The sequence below is a fragment of the Stegodyphus dumicola genome, chromosome 5, assembly GCF_044657685.1.
Source record: "Stegodyphus dumicola isolate Sdum_Otavi_A_Nest chromosome 5, ASM4465768v1".
Taxonomy (NCBI): domain Eukaryota; kingdom Metazoa; phylum Arthropoda; class Arachnida; order Araneae; family Eresidae; genus Stegodyphus; species Stegodyphus dumicola.
This window is the reverse complement of record NC_140772.1, coordinates 101,479,026-101,498,876: the sequence shown is the minus strand read 5'-3', so window position 1 is coordinate 101,498,876 and position 19,851 is coordinate 101,479,026.

The window sequence follows — 19,851 nt, the reverse complement described above, 5'->3', positions numbered from 1 at the left end:
CCAATACAAAATTGGCTGTCCACAAAATAAAAAAAAGACATCATTTTTTTCTTGGATGGAGCTCCATTTGTATTGAAATATACTGAAAACCAACGTGAACGCCCGTTTTCAGTATATTCCACTACAAAATTGGTTGTCCACAAAATAAAAAAAGACATCATTTTTTTCTTGGATGGAGCTCCATTTGTATTTAAATATACTGAAAACCGACGTGAACGCCCGTTTTCAGTATATTCCAATACAAAATTGGCAGTCCACAAAATAAAAAAAGACATCATTTTTTTCTTGGATGGAGCTCCATTTGTATTGAAATATACTGAAAACCGACGTGAACGCCCGTTTTCAGTATATTCCAATACAAAATTGGCTGTCCACAAAATAAAAAAAAGACATCATTTCTTTCTTGGATGGAGCTCCATTTGTATTGAAATATACTGAAAACCGACGTGAACGCCCGTTTTCAGTATATTTCAATACAAAATAGGGCAGTCCACAAAATAAAAAAAAGACATCATTTTTTTCTTGGATCGAGCTCCACTTGTATTGTAATATACTGAAAACCGACGTGAACGCTCGTTTTCAGTATATTCCAATACAAAATTGGCTGTCCACATAATAAAAAAAAGACATCATTTTTTTCTTGGATGGAGCTCCATTTGTTTTGAAATATACTGAAAACGGACTCAAACACCCGTTTTCAGTATATTTTAATACAAATTGGCAGTCCACAAAATAAAAAAAAAGACATCATTTCTTTCTTGGATCGAGCTCTATTTGTATTGAAATATACTGAAAACCGACTCAAACAACCGTTTTCTGTATATTCCAATACAAATTGGCAGTCCACAAAATAAAAAAAAGACATCATTTCTTTCTTGGATGGAGCTCCATTTGTATTGAAATATACTGAAAACCGACGTGAACGCCCGTTTTCAGTATATTTCAATACAAAATAGGGCAGTCCACAAAATAAAAAAAAGACATCATTTTTTTCTTGGATCGAGCTCCACTTGTATTGTAATATACTGAAAACCGACGTGAACGCTCGTTTTCAGTATATTCCAATACAAAATTGGCTGTCCACATAATAAAAAAAGACATCATTTTTTTCTTGGATCGAGCTCCACTTGTATTGTAATATACTGAAAACCGACGTGAACGCCCGTTATCAGTATATTCCAATACAAAATTGGCAGTCCACAAAATAAAAAAAGACATCATTTTTTTCTTGGATGGAGCTCCATTTGTATTGAAATATACTGAAAACCGACGTGAACGCCCGTTTTCAGTATATTCCAATACAAAATTGGCTGTCCACAAAATAAAAAAAAGACATCATTTTTTCTTGGATGGAGCTCCATTTGTATTGAAATATACTGAAAACCGACGTGAACGCCCGTTTTCAGTATATGCCAATACAAAATAGGGCAGTCCACAACATAAAAAAAAGACATCATTTTTTTCTTGGATGGAGCTCCATTTGTATTGAAATATACTGAAAACCAACGTGAACGCCCGTTTTCAGTATATTCCAATACAAAATTGGTTGTCCACAAAATAAAAAAAAGACATCATTTTTTTCTTGGATGGAGCTCCATTTGTATTGAAATATACTGAAAACCAACGTGAATGCCCGTTTTCAGTATATTCCAATACAAAATTGGTTGTCCACAAAATAAAAAAAAGACATCATTTTTTTCTTGGATCGAGCTCCACTTGTATTGTAATATACTGAAAACCGACGTGAACGCCCGTTTTAGGTATATTCCAATACAAAATAGGGCAGTCCACAACATAAAAAAAAGACATCATTTTTTTCTTAGATGGAGCTCCATTTGTATTGAAATATACTGAAAACCGACGTGAACGCCCGTTTTCAGTATATTCCAATACAAAATTGGCTGTCCACAAAATAAAAAAATGACATCATTTTTTTCTTGGATCGAGCTCCACTTGTATTGTAATATACTGAAAACCGACGTGAACGCCCGTTTTCAGTATATTCCAATACAAAATTGGCAGTCCACAAAATAAAAAAAGACATCATTTTTTTCTTGGATGGAGCTCCATTTGTATTTAAATATACTGAAAACCGACGTGAACGCCCGTTTTCAGTATATTCCAATACAAAATTGGGTGTCCACAAAATAAAAAAAAGACATCATTTTTTTCTTGGATGGAGCTCCATTTGTATTGAAATATACTGAAAACCAACGTGAACGCCCGTTTTCAGTATATTCCAATACAAAATTGGTTGTCCACAAAATAAAAAAAAGACATCATTTTTTTCTTGGATCGAGCTCCACTTGTATTGTAATATACTGAAAACCGACGTGAACGCCCGTTTTCAGTATATTCCAATACAAAATAGGGCAGTCCACAACATAAAAATAAAGACATCATTTTTTTCTTGGATGGAGCTCCATTTGTATTGAAATATACTGAAAACCAACGTGAACGCCCGTTTTCAGTATATTCCAATACAAAATTGGCAGTCCACAAAATAAAAAAAGACATCATTTTTTTCTTGGATGGAGCTCCATTTGTATTGAAATATACTGAAAACCGACGTGAACGCCCGTTTTCAGTATATTCCAATACAAAATTGGCTGTCCACAAAATAAAAAAAAGACATCATTTCTTTCTTGGATGGAGCTCCATTTGTATTGAAATATACTGAAAACCGACGTGAACGCCCGTTTTCAGTATATTTCAATACAAAATAGGGCAGTCCACAAAATAAAAAAAAGACATCATTTTTTTCTTGGATCGAGCTCCACTTGTATTGTAATATACTGAAAACCGACGTGAACGCTCGTTTTCAGTATATTCCAATACAAAATTGGCTGTCCACATAATAAAAAAAAGACATCATTTTTTTCTTGGATGGAGCTCCATTTGTATTGAAATATACTGAAAACGGACTCAAACACCCGTTTTCAGTATATTTTAATACAAATTGGCAGTCCACAAAATAAAAAAAAGACATCATTTCTTTCTTGGATCGAGCTCTATTTGTATTGAAATATACTGAAAACCGACTCAAACAACCGTTTTCTGTATATTCCAATACAAATTGGCAGTCCACAAAATAAAAAAAAGACATCATTTCTTTCTTGGATGGAGCTCCATTTGTATTGAAATATACTGAAAACCGACGTGAACGCCCGTTTTCAGTATATTTCAATACAAAATAGGGCAGTCCACAAAATAAAAAAAAGACATCATTTTTTTCTTGGATCGAGCTCCACTTGTATTGTAATATACTGAAAACCGACGTGAACGCTCGTTTTCAGTATATTCCAATACAAAATTGGCTGTCCACATAATAAAAAAAAGACATCATTTTTTTCTTGGATCGAGCTCCACTTGTATTGTAATATACTGAAAACCGACGTGAACGCCCGTTATCAGTATATTCCAATACAAAATTGGCAGTCCACAAAATAAAAAAAGACATAATTTTTTTCTTGGATGGAGCTCCATTTGTATTGAAATATACTGAAAACCGACGTGAACGCCCGTTTTCAGTATATTCCAATACAAAATTGGCTGTCCACAACATAAAAAAAAGACATCATTTTTTTCTTGGATGGAGCTCCATTTGTATTGAAATATACTGAAAACCAACGTGAACGCCCGTTTTCAGTATATTCCAATACAAAATTGGTTGTCCACAAAATAAAAAAAAGACATCATTTTTTTCTTGGATGGAGCTCCATTTGTATTGAAATATACTGAAAACCAACGTGAATGCCCGTTTTCAGTATATTCCAATACAAAATTGGTTGTCCACAAAATAAAAAAAAGACATCATTTTTTTCTTGGATCGAGCTCCACTTGTATTGTAATATACTGAAAACCGACGTGAACGCCCGTTTTCAGTATATTCCAATACAAAATAGGGCAGTCCACAACATAAAAAAAAGACATCATTTTTTTCTTAGATGGAGCTCCATTTGTATTGAAATATACTGAAAACCGACGTGAACGCCCGTTTTCAGTATATTCCAATACAAAATTGGCTGTCCACAAAATAAAAAAATGACATCATTTTTTTCTTGGATCGAGCTCCACTTGTATTGTAATATACTGAAAACCGACGTGAACGCCCGTTTTCAGTATATTCCAATACAAAATTGGCAGTCCACAAAATAAAAAAAGACATCATTTTTTTCTTGGATGGAGCTCCATTTGTATTTAAATATACTGAAAACCGACGTGAACGCCCGTTTTCAGTATATTCCAATACAAAATTGGGTGTCCACAAAATAAAAAAAAGACATCATTTTTTTCTTGGATGGAGCTCCATTTGTATTGAAATATACTGAAAACCAACGTGAACGCCCGTTTTCAGTATATTCCAATACAAAATTGGTTGTCCACAAAATAAAAAAAAGACATCATTTTTTTCTTGGATCGAGCTCCACTTGTATTGTAATATACTGAAAACCGACGTGAACGCCCGTTTTCAGTATATTCCAATACAAAATAGGGCAGTCCACAACATAAAAATAAAGACATCATTTTTTTCTTGGATGGAGCTCCATTTGTATTGAAATATACTGAAAACCAACGTGAACGCCCGTTTTCAGTATATTCCAATACAAAATTGGTTGTCCACAAAATAAAAAAAAGACATCATTTTTTTCTTGGATCGAACTCCACTTGTATTGCAATATACTGAAAACCGACGTGAACGCCCGTTTTCAGTATATTCCAATACAAAATAGGGCAGTCCACAACATAAAAAAAGGACATCATTCTTTTCTTGGATGGAGCTCCATTTGTATTGAAATATACTGAAAACCGACGTGAACGCCCGTTTTCAGTATATTCCAATACAAAATTGGCTGTCCACAAAATAAAAAAAAGACATCATTTTTTTCTTGGATCGAGCTCCACTTGTATTGTAATATACTGAAAACCGACGTGAACGCCCGTTTTCAGTATATTCCAATACAAAATTGGCAGTCCACAAAATAAAAAAAGACATCATTTTTTTCTTGGATGGAGCTCCATTTGTATTGAAATATACTGAAAACCGACGTGAACGCCCGTTTTCAGTATATTCCAATACAAAATAGGGCAGTCCACAACATAAAAAAAAAGACATCATTTTTTCTTGGAAGGAGCTCCGTTTGTATTGAAATATACTGAAAACCAACGTGAACGCCCGTTTTCAGTATATTCCAATACAAAATTGGCTGTCCACAAAATAAAAGAAAGACATCATTTTTTTTTTGGATGGAGCTCCATTTGTATTGAAATATACTGAAAACCAACGTGAACGCCCGTTTTCAGTATATTCCAATACAAAATTGGTTGTCCACAAAATAAAAAAAGACATCATTTTTTTCTTGGATGGAGCTCCATTTGTATTGAAATATACTGAAAACCGACGTGAACGCCCGTTTTCAGTATATTCCAATACAAAATTGGCTGTCCACAAAATAAAAAAAAGACATCATTTTTTTCTTGGATCGAGCTCCACTTGTATTGTAATATACTGAAAACCGACGTGAACGCTCGTTTTCAGTATATTCCAATACAAAATTGGCTGTCCACATAATAAAAAAAAGACATCATTTTTTTCTTGGATGGAGCTCCATTTGTATTGAAATATACTGAAAACGGACTCAAACACCCTTTTTCAGTATATTTTAATACAAATTGGCAGTCCACAAAATAAAAAAAAGACATCATTTCTTTCTTGGATCGAGCTCTATTTGTATTGAAATATACTGAAAACCGACTCAAACAACCGTTTTCTGTATATTCCAATACAAATTGGCAGTCCACAAAATAAAAAAAAGACATCATTTCTTTCTTGGATGGAGCTCCATTTGTATTGAAATATACTGAAAACCGACGTGAACGCCCGTTTTCAGTATATTTCAATACAAAATAGGGCAGTCCACAAAATAAAAAAAAGACATCATTTTTTTCTTGGATCGAGCTCCACTTGTATTGTAATATACTGAAAACCGACGTGAACGCTCGTTTTCAGTATATTCCAATACAAAATTGGCTGTCCACATAATAAAAAAAAGACATCATTTTTTTCTTGGATCGAGCTCCACTTGTATTGTAATATACTGAAAACCGACGTGAACGCCCGTTATCAGTATATTCCAATACAAAATTGGCAGTCCACAAAATAAAAAAAGACATCATTTTTTTCTTGGATGGAGCTCCATTTGTATTGAAATATACTGAAAACCGACGTGAACGCCCGTTTTCAGTATATTTCAATACAAAATAGGGCAGTCCACAAAATAAAAAAAAGACATCATTTTTTTCTTAGATGGAGCTCCATTTGTATTGAAATATACTGAAAACCGACGTGAACGCCCGTTTTCAGTATATTCCAATACAAAATTGGCTGTCCACAAAATAAAAAAATGACATCATTTTTTTCTTGGATCGAGCTCCACTTGTATTGTAATATACTGAAAACCGACGTGAACGCCCGTTTTCAGTATATTCCAATACAAAATTGGCAGTCCACAAAATAAAAAAAGACATCATTTTTTTCTTGGATGGAGCTCCATTTGTATTTAAATATACTGAAAACCGACGTGAACGCCCGTTTTCAGTATATTCCAATACAAAATTGGGTGTCCACAAAATAAAAAAAAGACATCATTTTTTTCTTGGATGGAGCTCCATTTGTATTGAAATATACTGAAAACCAACGTGAACGCCCGTTTTCAGTATATTCCAATACAAAATTGGTTGTCCACAAAATAAAAAAAAGACATCATTTTTTTCTTGGATCGAGCTCCACTTGTATTGTAATATACTGAAAACCGACGTGAACGCCCGTTTTCAGTATATTCCAATACAAAATAGGGCAGTCCACAACATAAAAATAAAGACATCATTTTTTTCTTGGATGGAGCTCCATTTGTATTGAAATATACTGAAAACCAACGTGAACGCCCGTTTTCAGTATATTCCAATACAAAATTGGTTGTCCACAAAATAAAAAAAAGACATCATTTTTTTCTTGGATCGAACTCCACTTGTATTGCAATATACTGAAAACCGACGTGAACGCCCGTTTTCAGTATATTCCAATACAAAATAGGGCAGTCCACAACATAAAAAAAGGACATCATTCTTTTCTTGGATGGAGCTCCATTTGTATTGAAATATACTGAAAACCGACGTGAACGCCCGTTTTCAGTATATTCCAATACAAAATTGGCTGTCCACAAAATAAAAAAAAGACATCATTTTTTTCTTGGATCGAGCTCCACTTGTATTGTAATATACTGAAAACCGACGTGAACGCCCGTTTTCAGTATATTCCAATACAAAATTGGCAGTCCACAAAATAAAAAAAGACATCATTTTTTTCTTGGATGGAGCTCTATTTGTATTGAAATATACTGAAAACCGACGTGAACGCCCGTTTTCAGTATATTCCAATACAAAATTGGCTGTCCACAAAATAGAAAAAAGACATCATTTTTTCTTGGATGGAGCTCCATTTGTATTGAAATATACTGAAAACCGACGTGAACGCCCGTTTTCAGTATATTCCAATACAAAATAGGGCAGTCCACAACATAAAAAAAAGACATCATTTTTTCTTGGATGGAGCTCCGTTTGTATTGAAATATACTGAAAACCAACGTGAACGCCCGTTTTCAGTATATTCCAATACAAAATTGGCTGTCCACAAAATAAAAGAAAGACATCATTTTTTTCTTGGATGGAGCTCCATTTGTATTGAAATATACTGAAAACCAACGTGAACGCCCGTTTTCAGTATATTCCAATACAAAATTGGTTGTCCACAAAATAAAAAAAGACATCATTTTTTTCTTGGATGGAGCTCCATTTGTATTGAAATATACTGAAAACCGACGTGAACGCCCGTTTTCAGTATATTCCAATACAAAATTGGCTGTCCACAAAATAAAAAAAAGACATCATTTTTTTCTTGGATCGAGCTCCACTTGTATTGTAATATACTGAAAACCGACGTGAACGCCCGTTTTCAGTATATTCCAATACAAAATTGGCAGTCCACAAAATAAAAAAAGACATCATTTTTTTCTTGGATGGAGCTCCATTTGTATTGAAATATACTGAAAACCGACGTGAACGCCCGTTTTCAGTATATTCCAATACAAAATTGGCTGTCCACAAAATAAAAAAAAGACATCATTTTTTCTTGGATGGAGCTCCATTTGTATTGAAATATACTGAAAACCGACGTGAACGCCCGTTTTCAGTATATTCCAATACAAAATAGGGCAGTCCACAACATAAAAAAAAGACATCATTTTTTCTTGGATGGAGCTCCATTTGTATTGAAATATACTGAAAACCAACGTGAACGCCCGTTTTCAGTAGATTCCAATACAAAATTGGCTGTCCACAAAATAAAAAAAAGACATCATTTTTTTCTTGGATGGAGCTCCATTTGTATTGAAATATACTGAAAACCAACGTGAACGCCCGTTTTCAGTATATTCCACTACAAAATTGGTTGTCCACAAAATAAAAAAAGACATCATTTTTTTCTTGGATGGAACTCCATTTGTATTTAAATATACTGAAAACCGACGTGAACGCCCGTTTTCAGTATATTCCAATACAAAATTGGCAGTCCACAAAATAAAAAAAGACATCATTTTTTTCTTGGATGGAGCTCCATTTGTATTGAAATATACTGAAAACCGACGTGAACGCCCGTTTTCAGTATATTCCAATACAAAATTGGCTGTCCACAAAATAAAAAAAAGACATCATTTTTTCTTGGATGGAGCTCCATTTGTATTGAAATACACTGAAAACCGACGTGAACGCCCGTTTTCAGTATATTCCAATACAAAATAGGGCAGTCCACAACATAAAAAAAAGACATCATTTTTTCTTGGATGGAGCTCCATTTGTATTGAAATATACTGAAAACCAACGTGAACGCCCGTTTTCAGTATATTCCAATACAAAATTGGCTGTCCACAAAATAAAAAAAAGACATCATTTTTTTCTTGGATGGAGCTCCATTTGTATTGAAATATACTGAAAACCAACGTGAACGCCCGTTTTCAGTATATTCCAATACAAAATTGGCAGTCCACAAAATAAAAAAAGACATCATTTTTTTCTTGGATGGAGCTCGATTTGTATTTAAATATACTGAAAACCGACGTGAACGCCCGTTTTCAGTATATTCCAATACAAAATTGGGTGTCCACAAAATAAAAAAAAGACATCATTTTTTTCTTGGATGGAGCTCCATTTGTATTGAAATATACTGAAAACCAACGTGAACGCCCGTTTTCAGTATATTCCAATACAAAATTGGTTGTCCACAAAATAAAAAAAAGACATCATTTTTTTCTTGGATCGAGCTCCACTTGTATTGTAATATACTGAAAACCGACGTGAACGCCCGTTTTCAGTATATTCCAATACAAAATAGGGCAGTCCACAACATAAAAATAAAGACATCATTTTTTTCTTGGATGGAGCTCCATTTGTATTGAAATATACTGAAAACCAACGTGAACGCCCGTTTTCAGTATATTCCAATACAAAATTGGTTGTCCACAAAATAAAAAAAAGACATCATTTTTTTCTTGGATCGAGCTCCACTTGTATTGCAATATACTGAAAACCGACGTGAACGCCCGTTTTCAGTATATTCCAATACAAAATAGGGCAGTCCACAACATAAAAAAAGGACATCATTCTTTTCTTGGATGGAGCTCCATTTGTATTGAAATATACTGAAAACCGACGTGAACGCCCGTTTTCAGTATATTCCAATACAAAATTGGCTGTCCACAAAATAAAAAAAAGACATCATTTTTTTCTTGGATCGAGCTCCACTTGTATTGTAATATACTGAAAACCGACGTGAACGCCAGTTTTCAGTATATTCCAATACAAAATTGGCAGTCCACAAAATAAAAAAAGACATCATTTTTTTCTTGGATGGAGCTCCATTTGTATTGAAATATACTGAAAACCGACGTGAACGCCCGTTTTCAGTATATTCCAATACAAAATTGGCTGTCCACAAAATAAAAAAAAGACATCATTTTTTCTTGGATGGAGCTCCATTTGTATTGAAATATACTGAAAACCGACGTGAACGCCCGTTTTCAGTATATTCCAATACAAAATAGGGCAGTCCACAACATAAAAAAAAGACATCATTTTTTCTTAGATGGAGCTCCATTTGTATTGAAATATACTGAAAACCAACGTGAACGCCCGTTTTCAGTATATTCCAATACAAAATTGGCTGTCCACAAAATAAAAAAAAGACATCATTTTTTTCTTGGATGGAGCTCCATTTGTATTGAAATATACTGAAAACCGACGTGAACGCCCGTTTTCAGTATATTCCAATACAAAATAGGGCAGTCCACAACATAAAAAAAAAGACATCATTTTTTTCTTGGATGGAGCTCCATTTGTATTGAAATATACTGAAAACCGACGTGAACGCCCGTTTTCAGTATATTCCAATACAAAATTGGCTGTCCACAAAATAAAAAAAAGACATCATTTTTTTCTTGGATCGAGCTCCACTTGTATTGAAATATACTGAAAACCGACGTGAACACCCGTTTTCAGTATATTTCAATACAAAATAGGGCAGTCCACAAAATAAAAAAAAAGACATCATTTTTTTCTTGGATCGAGCTCCACTTGTATTGGAATATACTGAAAACCGACGTGAACACCCGTTTTCAGTATAGTTCAATACAAATAGGGCAGTCCACAAAATAAAAAAAAGACATCATTTCTTTCTTGGATCGAGCTCCATTTGTATTGGAATATACTGAAAACCGATTCAAACGCCCGTTTTCAGTATATTTCTATACAAATAGGAAAGTCCACAAAATAAAAAAAAGACATCATTTCTTTCTTGGATCGAGCTCCATTTGTATTGAAATATACTGAAAACGGACTCAAACACCCGTTTTCAGTATATTTTAATACAAATTGGCAGTCCACAAAATAAAAAAAAAGACATCATTTCTTTCTTGGATCGAGCTCTATTTGTATTGAAATATACTGAAAACCGACTCAAACACCCGTTTTCTGTATATTCCAATACAAATTGGCAGTCCACAAAATAAAAAAAGACATCATTTCTTTCTTGGATGGAGCTCCATTTGTATTGAAATATACTGAAAACCGACGTGAACGCCCGTTTTCAGTATATTCCAATACAAAATTGGCTGTGCACAAAATAAAAAAAAGACATCATTTTTTCTTGGATGGAGCTCCATTTGTATTAAAATATACTGAAAACCGATGTGAACGCTCGTTTTCAGTATATTCCAATACAAAATAGGGCAGTCCACAACATAAAAAAAAGACATTTTTTTCTTGGATGGAGCTCCATTTGTATTGAAATATACTGAAAACCAACGTGAACGCCCGTTTTCAGTATATTCCAATACAAAATTGGTTGTCCACAAAATTAAAAAAAGATATCATTTTTTTCTTGGATCGAGCTCCACTTGTATTGAAATATACTGAAAACCGACGTGAACACCCGTTTTCAGTATATTCCAATACAAAATTGGCTGTCCACAAAATAAAAAAAAGACAGCATTTTTTTCTTGGATCGAGCTCCATTTGTATTGTAATATACTGAAACCGACGTGAACGCCCGTTTTCAGTATATTCCAATACAAAATTGGCTGTCCACATAATAATAAAAAGACATCATTTTTTTCTTGGATCGAGCTCCACTTGTATTGTAATATACTGAAAACCGACGTGAACACCCGTTTTCAGTATATTCCAATACAAAATTGGCAGTCCACAAAATAAAAAAAGACATCATTTTTTCTTGGATGGCGCTCCATTTGTATTGAAATATACTGAAAACCGACGTGAACGCCCGTTTTCAGTATATTCCAATACAAAATTGACTGTCCACAAAATAAAAAAAAAGACATCATTTTTTCTTGGATGGAGCTCCATTTGTATTGAAATATACTGAAAACCGACGTGAACGCCCCTTTTCAGTATATTCCAATACAAAATAGGGCAGTCCACAACATAAAAAAAAACATCATTTTTTTCTTGGATGGAGCTCCATTTGTATTGAAATATACTGAAAACCAACGTGAACGCCCGTTTTCAGTATATTCCAATACAAAATTGGTTGTCCACAAAATTAAAAAAAGATATCATTTTTTTCTTGGATCGAGCTCCACTTGTATTGAAATATACTGAAAACCGACGTGAACACCCGTTTTCAGTATATTCCAATACAAATTGGCAGTCCACAAAATAAAAAAAAGACATCATTTCTTTCTTGGATCGAGCTCTATTTGTATTGAAATATACTGAAAACCGACTCAAACACCCGTTTTCAGTATATTCCAATACAAATTGGCAGTCCACAAAATAAAAAAAAAGACATCATTTCTTTCTTGGATCGAGCTCTATTTGTATTGAAATATACTGAAAACCGACTCAAACACCCGTTTTCTGTATATTCCAATACAAATTGGCAGTCCACAAAATAAAAAAAAGACATCATTTCTTTCTTGGTTCGAGCTCCATTTGTATAGAAATAACCTAGAAATCAGTTCGAACGCCCGTTTTCAGTATATTGTAATACAAATGAAATGACATGAAAAATGCAAAAAGAGGAAAAGTAGCCTGCCTTGACGGAAATTCTATTCCAAAAGGGGAAAACTTGTATCCAGGTTTGCCCACAGCACGGCCGGAACTCAAGCGAAACTCGATAGGTTGAAATCGATCCATTAAATAATATTCTTAAAAAACAGTAAAGTTTTATTCACATCTAAAACTCAAGCGAAACTCGATAGGTTGAAATCGATCCATTAAATAACATTCTTAAAAAACAGTAAAGTTTTATTCTATTCCAAAAGGGAAAAACTTGTATCCAGGTGGGCCCACAGCACGGCCGGAACTCAAGCGAAACTCGATAGGTTGAAATCGATCCATTAAATAACATTCTTAACAAACAGTAAAGTTTTATTCACATCGAGTCGGCTGGGAAAAGTTTCTGAAAAATAAATTACCCCCCTTTTTAGTCTGAAAATTTGAAAATTGGTGTCTTCAATTTTTGAAAAATTGAAGACATCAATTTTCAGACTAAAAGGGGGGTTTTTTTTTTTTTTTTCAGCCAGAGAAATTTTTCTCCGGCTCTCAGAAATTTTTCCGCACTCGACTGGATGAATAAAACATCCCCGTTTCTTTAAGAATGGGCTCACTGTTAACTATTTCAGCATTCGACGTTTCGCGTCCAATAATAACTGCAGGGTGTTCAAGAATGCAGATGCACCTACTACATTTTCTACAGAGAAGTTTGACTGGATGGAGAGTGGATGACGTTTTTCAAGATTCTCGACTTTGGACCGTCAAGAGGTAAAGGATCTTTTTGTTTTTTTTTCTTTTAAGAAAATTTATGGATAGATTCATTTCTTTTTGAATGGACCTAGAAAAATAGGACAAAGTTCTTTTCCAAGATTGGATGAGAGAGGGACCCAAAAAAATGGGTCTCGGAAGGAATCGAATGCATTTGCACTCATTCCTTCCAAGACCCATTTTTTTTGGTCTCCTGATTCGTCTCTCTCTCTCTTCTCAGTCCATTTCCATAAATATAGGGAAAGCGGAAAACCTTTCCCTACTTATTTCTAAAAATCTTTTCTTTTTTTTTTCTCCTGAGTTTATGTATATATCAATTCAAATACTTTTGAGAACGGTCATCCCAATTCTCTGTCGTCTTTTCGGTTTCATCGTCCCAACACTCAGTGGACATAGTCTCAGTCGATTTTGGAGCATGAGTCGTCTGTTCATTGTCCCAACACTCAGTGGACATAGTCTTAGTGGATTTTGGAGCATGAGTCGTCCGTTCATTGTCCCAACACTCAGTGGATTTTGTCTTTGGATCCTCTGAAGATATTTTGGGGGTCTCATGAGATTCTTTGGAAGGTTCGTCCCAACAGGCTGCTGGATCGTAATGGGGAATATTTTCAGGTATGTCTCCCCAACCCTCCGTCTTCCTCGAGTTATTGGAGGAAGTTGACGAAGTAGAACAGCCCATCAAGTGGAAAGGCGTATGCTCATCCGGATGTTCCATCACTTGGAAACAGGACAGATTATCCCATTTCTGGATGAGGTTATCGTACGCTTTTGGGGACGGATCCTTCTCTAACTGATCGTAGGCCTTATCAAAAGCTTGCAGAGGATTGTCTGCTTCCTCCTGAATCCTCTCCTCTTTCTCCGTTCCGTCTGGATAGACGTGATTGATATGAAAATCTCCTTCCATAATATGCCATCGATAGTTGCGCACTTTGTTTTCGGCACAATGGAAATATTTCCTCCTTTGATGATGTCGGGCACATTTTTCCCGATACTTCCAAATGATTCCATCTGGCACATAAATTTCCGTCACGGGTTTTTGATAATCCAAGGCTTTAGCAAAGAATTTAGCTTTCTGGCATCCCACCACATAAATCGTGGAGAAGCTGTGAGTGAGCGATTGGAGAATGCGTCCTAAATGGTTGTAGGGAATGTGACCCTCGTTCCAACGAAGTCCGTGCCGGTTTCTCGTCAGCCAGGCATTCGTCTTTTGGTTTTTTTCACTCAGTTGGTGGAAGGGGTGAGGAGGAGCAAACGTCAACGATCCCACGGTCAAAAAATCTTTTGTCGCATAGCCCAATTCTTTTAAAACGTAGGTAAATTCACCCTTCTTGTGGTTGTAGGACTGGAAACCCTCTAGATCGAGCACGATAAAGTTTTCTGAACACGCCATGGCGATGAATACGGTGATGTCTCCCACAAACAGGAGCAAAAAAAAGAATCGAAAAGGTATATATGTATAACAGGGAAGATCTAGAAAGGGGGAAAAAACAATAAAACGTTTTAGAGTCGTCGTCTTGAAAGAGACATTTTTCTTTTCAAAGGGTTAAGAAGTTTCAAAATTTCAAAGGTCTTTTTAAATGAAGTTATGATTAAACCATATTCATAGGACCAAAGGGACTTACCAGCTCAGTTCACGTCTTCTTCTGTTCTCTGAAGAAATCTCGCGGAGGATACACACTTTTATACTCGCACGACATCTGTCGGGATCGCGACCCCATCTAAATGTCAGGGTCATTCCAACCTCTTAAAAGGATCGGAATGAAAGAAACACTTTGATAAAAAATATATTTATGAAAAGATATCTGAGGGTCGTGAGAACATTTTCTCTCCCCACCCCCCGCCTATTTCAAAAAAAAATCTTTCTTGGATCGCGTCAAGATTACAAAACAACTCACATGACTTGTTTATCTCGATCTCGTCAGGGTCACCGTTTCACATAAGAAGATGGATGGACCCTGAACTTTAGACATGATAAAAATTAACTCTACCCGCCTTTTGTCTGGGAATAGGGTCTCACCGTTTCTAAAAATAGACCAGATCCCATTCTTGGAATTCTATTCTTTAGGAAAGGAGGAGTGATGGTCTATTTTTAGAAAGTGTGAGACAACATTCCCAGACAAAAGGGGGGTAGAGTTAATTTTTATCATGTCTAAGACATAATAAAAATTAACAAAAAGGTTTTTTTTTTTTTTTTTTTTTTTTTTTTTTTTTTTTTTTTTAAGGCTGAAAAATTTTTCTGAAAGTGATCAGAAAGATTTTTCCTCCCAATCTTTTTCGACGATGAAAAGGGAAAAACTACTGATCCGATCTCCCTACGCTTTAGGGAAAAAAAACAAAAAAAATACTTATGAAATATTCATGTGTTGAAATTGGCTATTCAAATAAGTGACATTTTCTTTCTCATTGGAACTGTTCAACGGCGAGTCCACTGGTCTCATTCTTTGGGGTAGGGGATGAAAGTACAGCGGTTTGTTGAAATCGATGATAATTTCCTCTTTAGTCGGCGGAACTGTAAATCTATCCCGTCTTAACTCTTCTAATCTCTTTGAAAGTCTTTCCACTTGCTCTGCTAAGGTTTCCTCGGTACTCATGGTCACTCTTAGTTTAGGGAAGTTTTGACGTATTGGCTAGAGAACAGAGGGTCTTTTTCTCTCTATACATATATCATGTGGGAGAGTGTGATTTATAAATCCTTGTGAAATCTTTCTACGTCTTGTGTAACTTGGAAGATTCGTCTTGCGTAACTTGGAAAATTCGTCTTCTTCTCGTCGATTGGGGTGGAGTTATGGAAAAGAAATGGGATTGGAAAGAAATCAACATATTACAAAAAAAAGGAACTTTTTTTTATTTTTTTTCTCTAGGGATTTACATACCATTTCATTCATGAACATTCAAGGGTTCTCTCCAAGACCAAATTTTAGAAGAGGACCACAAAGAGTACACTTGAGGATCCTCTTTCAGGTCTAGGTGAGATAAGGGTTGAGACCAATATTCTTGGGTCTCTAAAGCATCCCAACTTAGACATTTATTATTATTATTATTATTATTAGAAAGTTCATCCTCCTCCTCCTCCTCCTCATCGTCGCACGAGTTCTCCTGGGGAGATTCTTCCGCCTCCTCTTCGTCTTCGACAGCTTTGCTCTCGGAGGGGTAACAATGTAATTTCCGGAAAACGTAACTACCCTCCATCAAATGGTATCGAAAATTTCTCACCTTGTTCTCGGCACAATGAATCATCTTTTGGAAATATTGGTGTCGCGTGCATTTCGACTTGTTCCGCCACTCGGTTTTCCCTGGGATGTAAAACTCGTAAACAGATCGCTGGCAGATCTTGCTGAGAAATTCGGCTTTATCGTATCCATTGACGTAGATCACCTCCACATTTTCGGTCAGTATTTTCAGGATCGTAGGAAGATGCTCGTAGGAAAGACGACCCTCGGTCTATTGCAGGCCGTGTCGGTTATTTGTAGTTTGGTTGACCACAGCTTGATTGCGGGACGATAAGTCATCGTAATGGACAGGAGGGAGAAAAATCATGGATCCGCATAAGGTTAAATCGCAAGTGATGTAGCCCAGTTCTTTCAAGATGAAACATATATCTCCCGTCTTTGGATCATAACAGTGAAAGAATTCCATGTCCAGAACAATGTAGGAATCTTTGAGAGGTTTGGCACTCAAAATGTCCATCTTCTTCAATTGAGAAAAAAAGAAAACAAAATTCTCTCTCTCTCGCTGTGTGTCCTGAAGGAAAAAATGGATAGCGTTCTCTCGCCGTCTCCTCTTTTATATATATATAGAGAGAAGGTTGCACGTGACAGGTCGTATGAATTCTGGGAAAGGTCACATTCGTATATATATTTGTTTTTTGAATAATATCGTGCGTATCTCAATACACATCCATCATAATAATAATAAAGGTCACCTTGGAAAGAAAAAGAAATAAAAAACATGGAACTCGTGCTCGACTTTGAAGGTTTCTACGATTCTCAAGGAGCCTTTATTGTGAAAGAATTGGCTTACGTCACATTGGACGGTACTTCTCGAGGGGTATTTGTTTTTAAACCCCCGTTTCCATGGCAAATGCTCACCGAGAAAGAAAAACGAACCGCTGTGTGGGCGAGTGATTATTATCACGGCTTGTCGTGGTACGAAGGAGAAATTCCGTACAGTTATTTTCCATGGGTGTTAACGATGTTGACGGAACCTTTTTCCATGATTTGGGTGCGAGGAGAAATGAAACGGCGGTTTTTAGAGAAATGGTTGCAAAGATCCATTTATTGCATTTCGGGATCGACGCAAGAGATTCTCAAGTACAATGGGATCGAACACATGAATTGTCCTAACCATACAAAAGGTTTTTTCCATTGCGCTCTACAAAAAGCGGTTCGGTATCATTATTATTTAAAGAAACAGAGAAGAAATTCGCAAGGTCGATCCTGCACAATTCAATCTTGACAAAACTCATTAAAAAAAATACATATATCATGTTACTTCTTCAACAGCACAGATGGTTCTGAAGCGAAACTTGGAATTTTGAAATAATAGATCAGGGAGAAATCATTCTTAAAAACAAATGGTAAAGTCTCGAATCGGCTAGGAGAAAAAAAAATTTCTCAGAGCTGAGATAAAAATTCTCTAATGAAAAAAAAAAAAAAACTTTTGGTTAATTTTTATCATGTCTTAGACATGATAAAAATTAATGACCCTCCCTTTTTGTCTGGGAAGGATGTCTCACCCTTTCTAAAAATAGACCATGACTCATCCTTTCGCTAATGGCAATCATTCCATGAATGAATCACGATTTGTTTTTCAAAAGAGTGAGACAACATTCCCAGACGAAAAGGAAAGGGGGGTCGTTAATTTTTATCATGTCTAAGACATGATAAAAATTAACAAAAAGGTTTTTTTTTTTTTTTTTTTTTTTTTTTTGAGTTGGAGAATTTTTCTCAGCTCTGAAAATTTTTTTCCAGCCGACTCGAGACTTTACCATTTATATTTACGAATAGTCTTTGGATTATTTATTTATTTTCTTTTAAAAAGAAAAATTCTGAGCTAGACCTATCTATTGGCTTAACATTCTGGTCATAGAAACAGTCTACAATCTCATTTTTTTTTCGAGGCTAATGCACGGGTTCTCCAATCAAAAGGGTTACTATAAAGGGATTGGTTTGAATGCATTTATCTGCAAATGTTGTAGGATTCTGTTGTTGAGAAGGGGGTATATTATTATTATTATTATGATGATGATGATTGTGGCAGATTCGTTTTCTACATGGAAGTCTAATCTCCTCCGAAGACCTTTTCTGGGGATCGTCGATAGATGGTTTTTCAATAGGAATCGTTTCCCTCGGATCCTCAAGAGATAGAGGGGGGTCCTGTCTTGAGACATGAAGCGGTCTCTCCTCCTCCTCCTCCTTCTCCTCGAGAAGTCTTGAGAAAGGGAGAGGATTTTCGGTTCCCTTATTCTCGAGGGGTCTTGACAAATTGAGAGGTCCCTCCTCTTCGAAAGAGAGAGAAGTTTTGGTTCCCTTATCCTCGAGGGGTTTTGACAAATCGAGAGGTCCCTCATTTTCGAGGGGTCTTGATAAATGGAGAGGTTTTTCATCTTCGAGGGGGTTTGATAAAGGAAGAGGTCCCTCCTTCTCGAGGGGTCTTGAGAAAGGGAGAGGTTTTTCATCTTCGAGGAGGTTTGACAATGGGAGAGATCTCTCCTTCTCGAGGGGTCTCTCTTCCTCAAGGTGTTTTGAGGAAGGGAGAGGTTTTTCATCCTCGACGGGTTTTGACAAACGGAGAGGAATCTGAACAGGCTTCTCCTAATCCCCATCATTATCGAGAAGGATGAGGATAGGCTTTTGGAAAGGTTTTTTCTTTTTCTTCTGAACAGGCTCGGGGAGAACAGGCTTGATGCTCGGGGAGAGGGATGGGGTAGTTGTTCCACCATTCTATTTTTTCTTGCTCGAGGATTTTTTCAAAAGTCGTGGCCTCTTTAAGATGAGACGAAGGAGGAGAGTCCTTGAGAAGAATATAATAAGTATTCTTCCCAGTCTTCTCGATCGATAGAGGTTCGTGCAAACATTTGTGCAACCATTCACTAAAATGAACGAGAATCCCTTTTGTCTTCTCAAGACGATCCATAATCCTATTCATTTGCGAGACGGTTAGAAAGTGGGACGTGTAAAAATATTTGGCTCGTTTCATTAACAAAATTTGTGCATCCAAAGGTGGAATGTCACGAGCCATCAACACGTTTTCGTCGGACAAAAATTCGTCCCGCATCTTTTGATAACTCCCCACGGTATGATAACCCGCACATTTTGAAAAATCGGAGGCTTCAGGTAAACGACTCCTTGGATGATATAAAAGGAAGGATCAACATATTTATATTTGAAAGGAATACACGTAGTGAGCTGGGGATGCCTCCTCATGATCCACTTGGACAAAAATACGACTTTGGGGCTC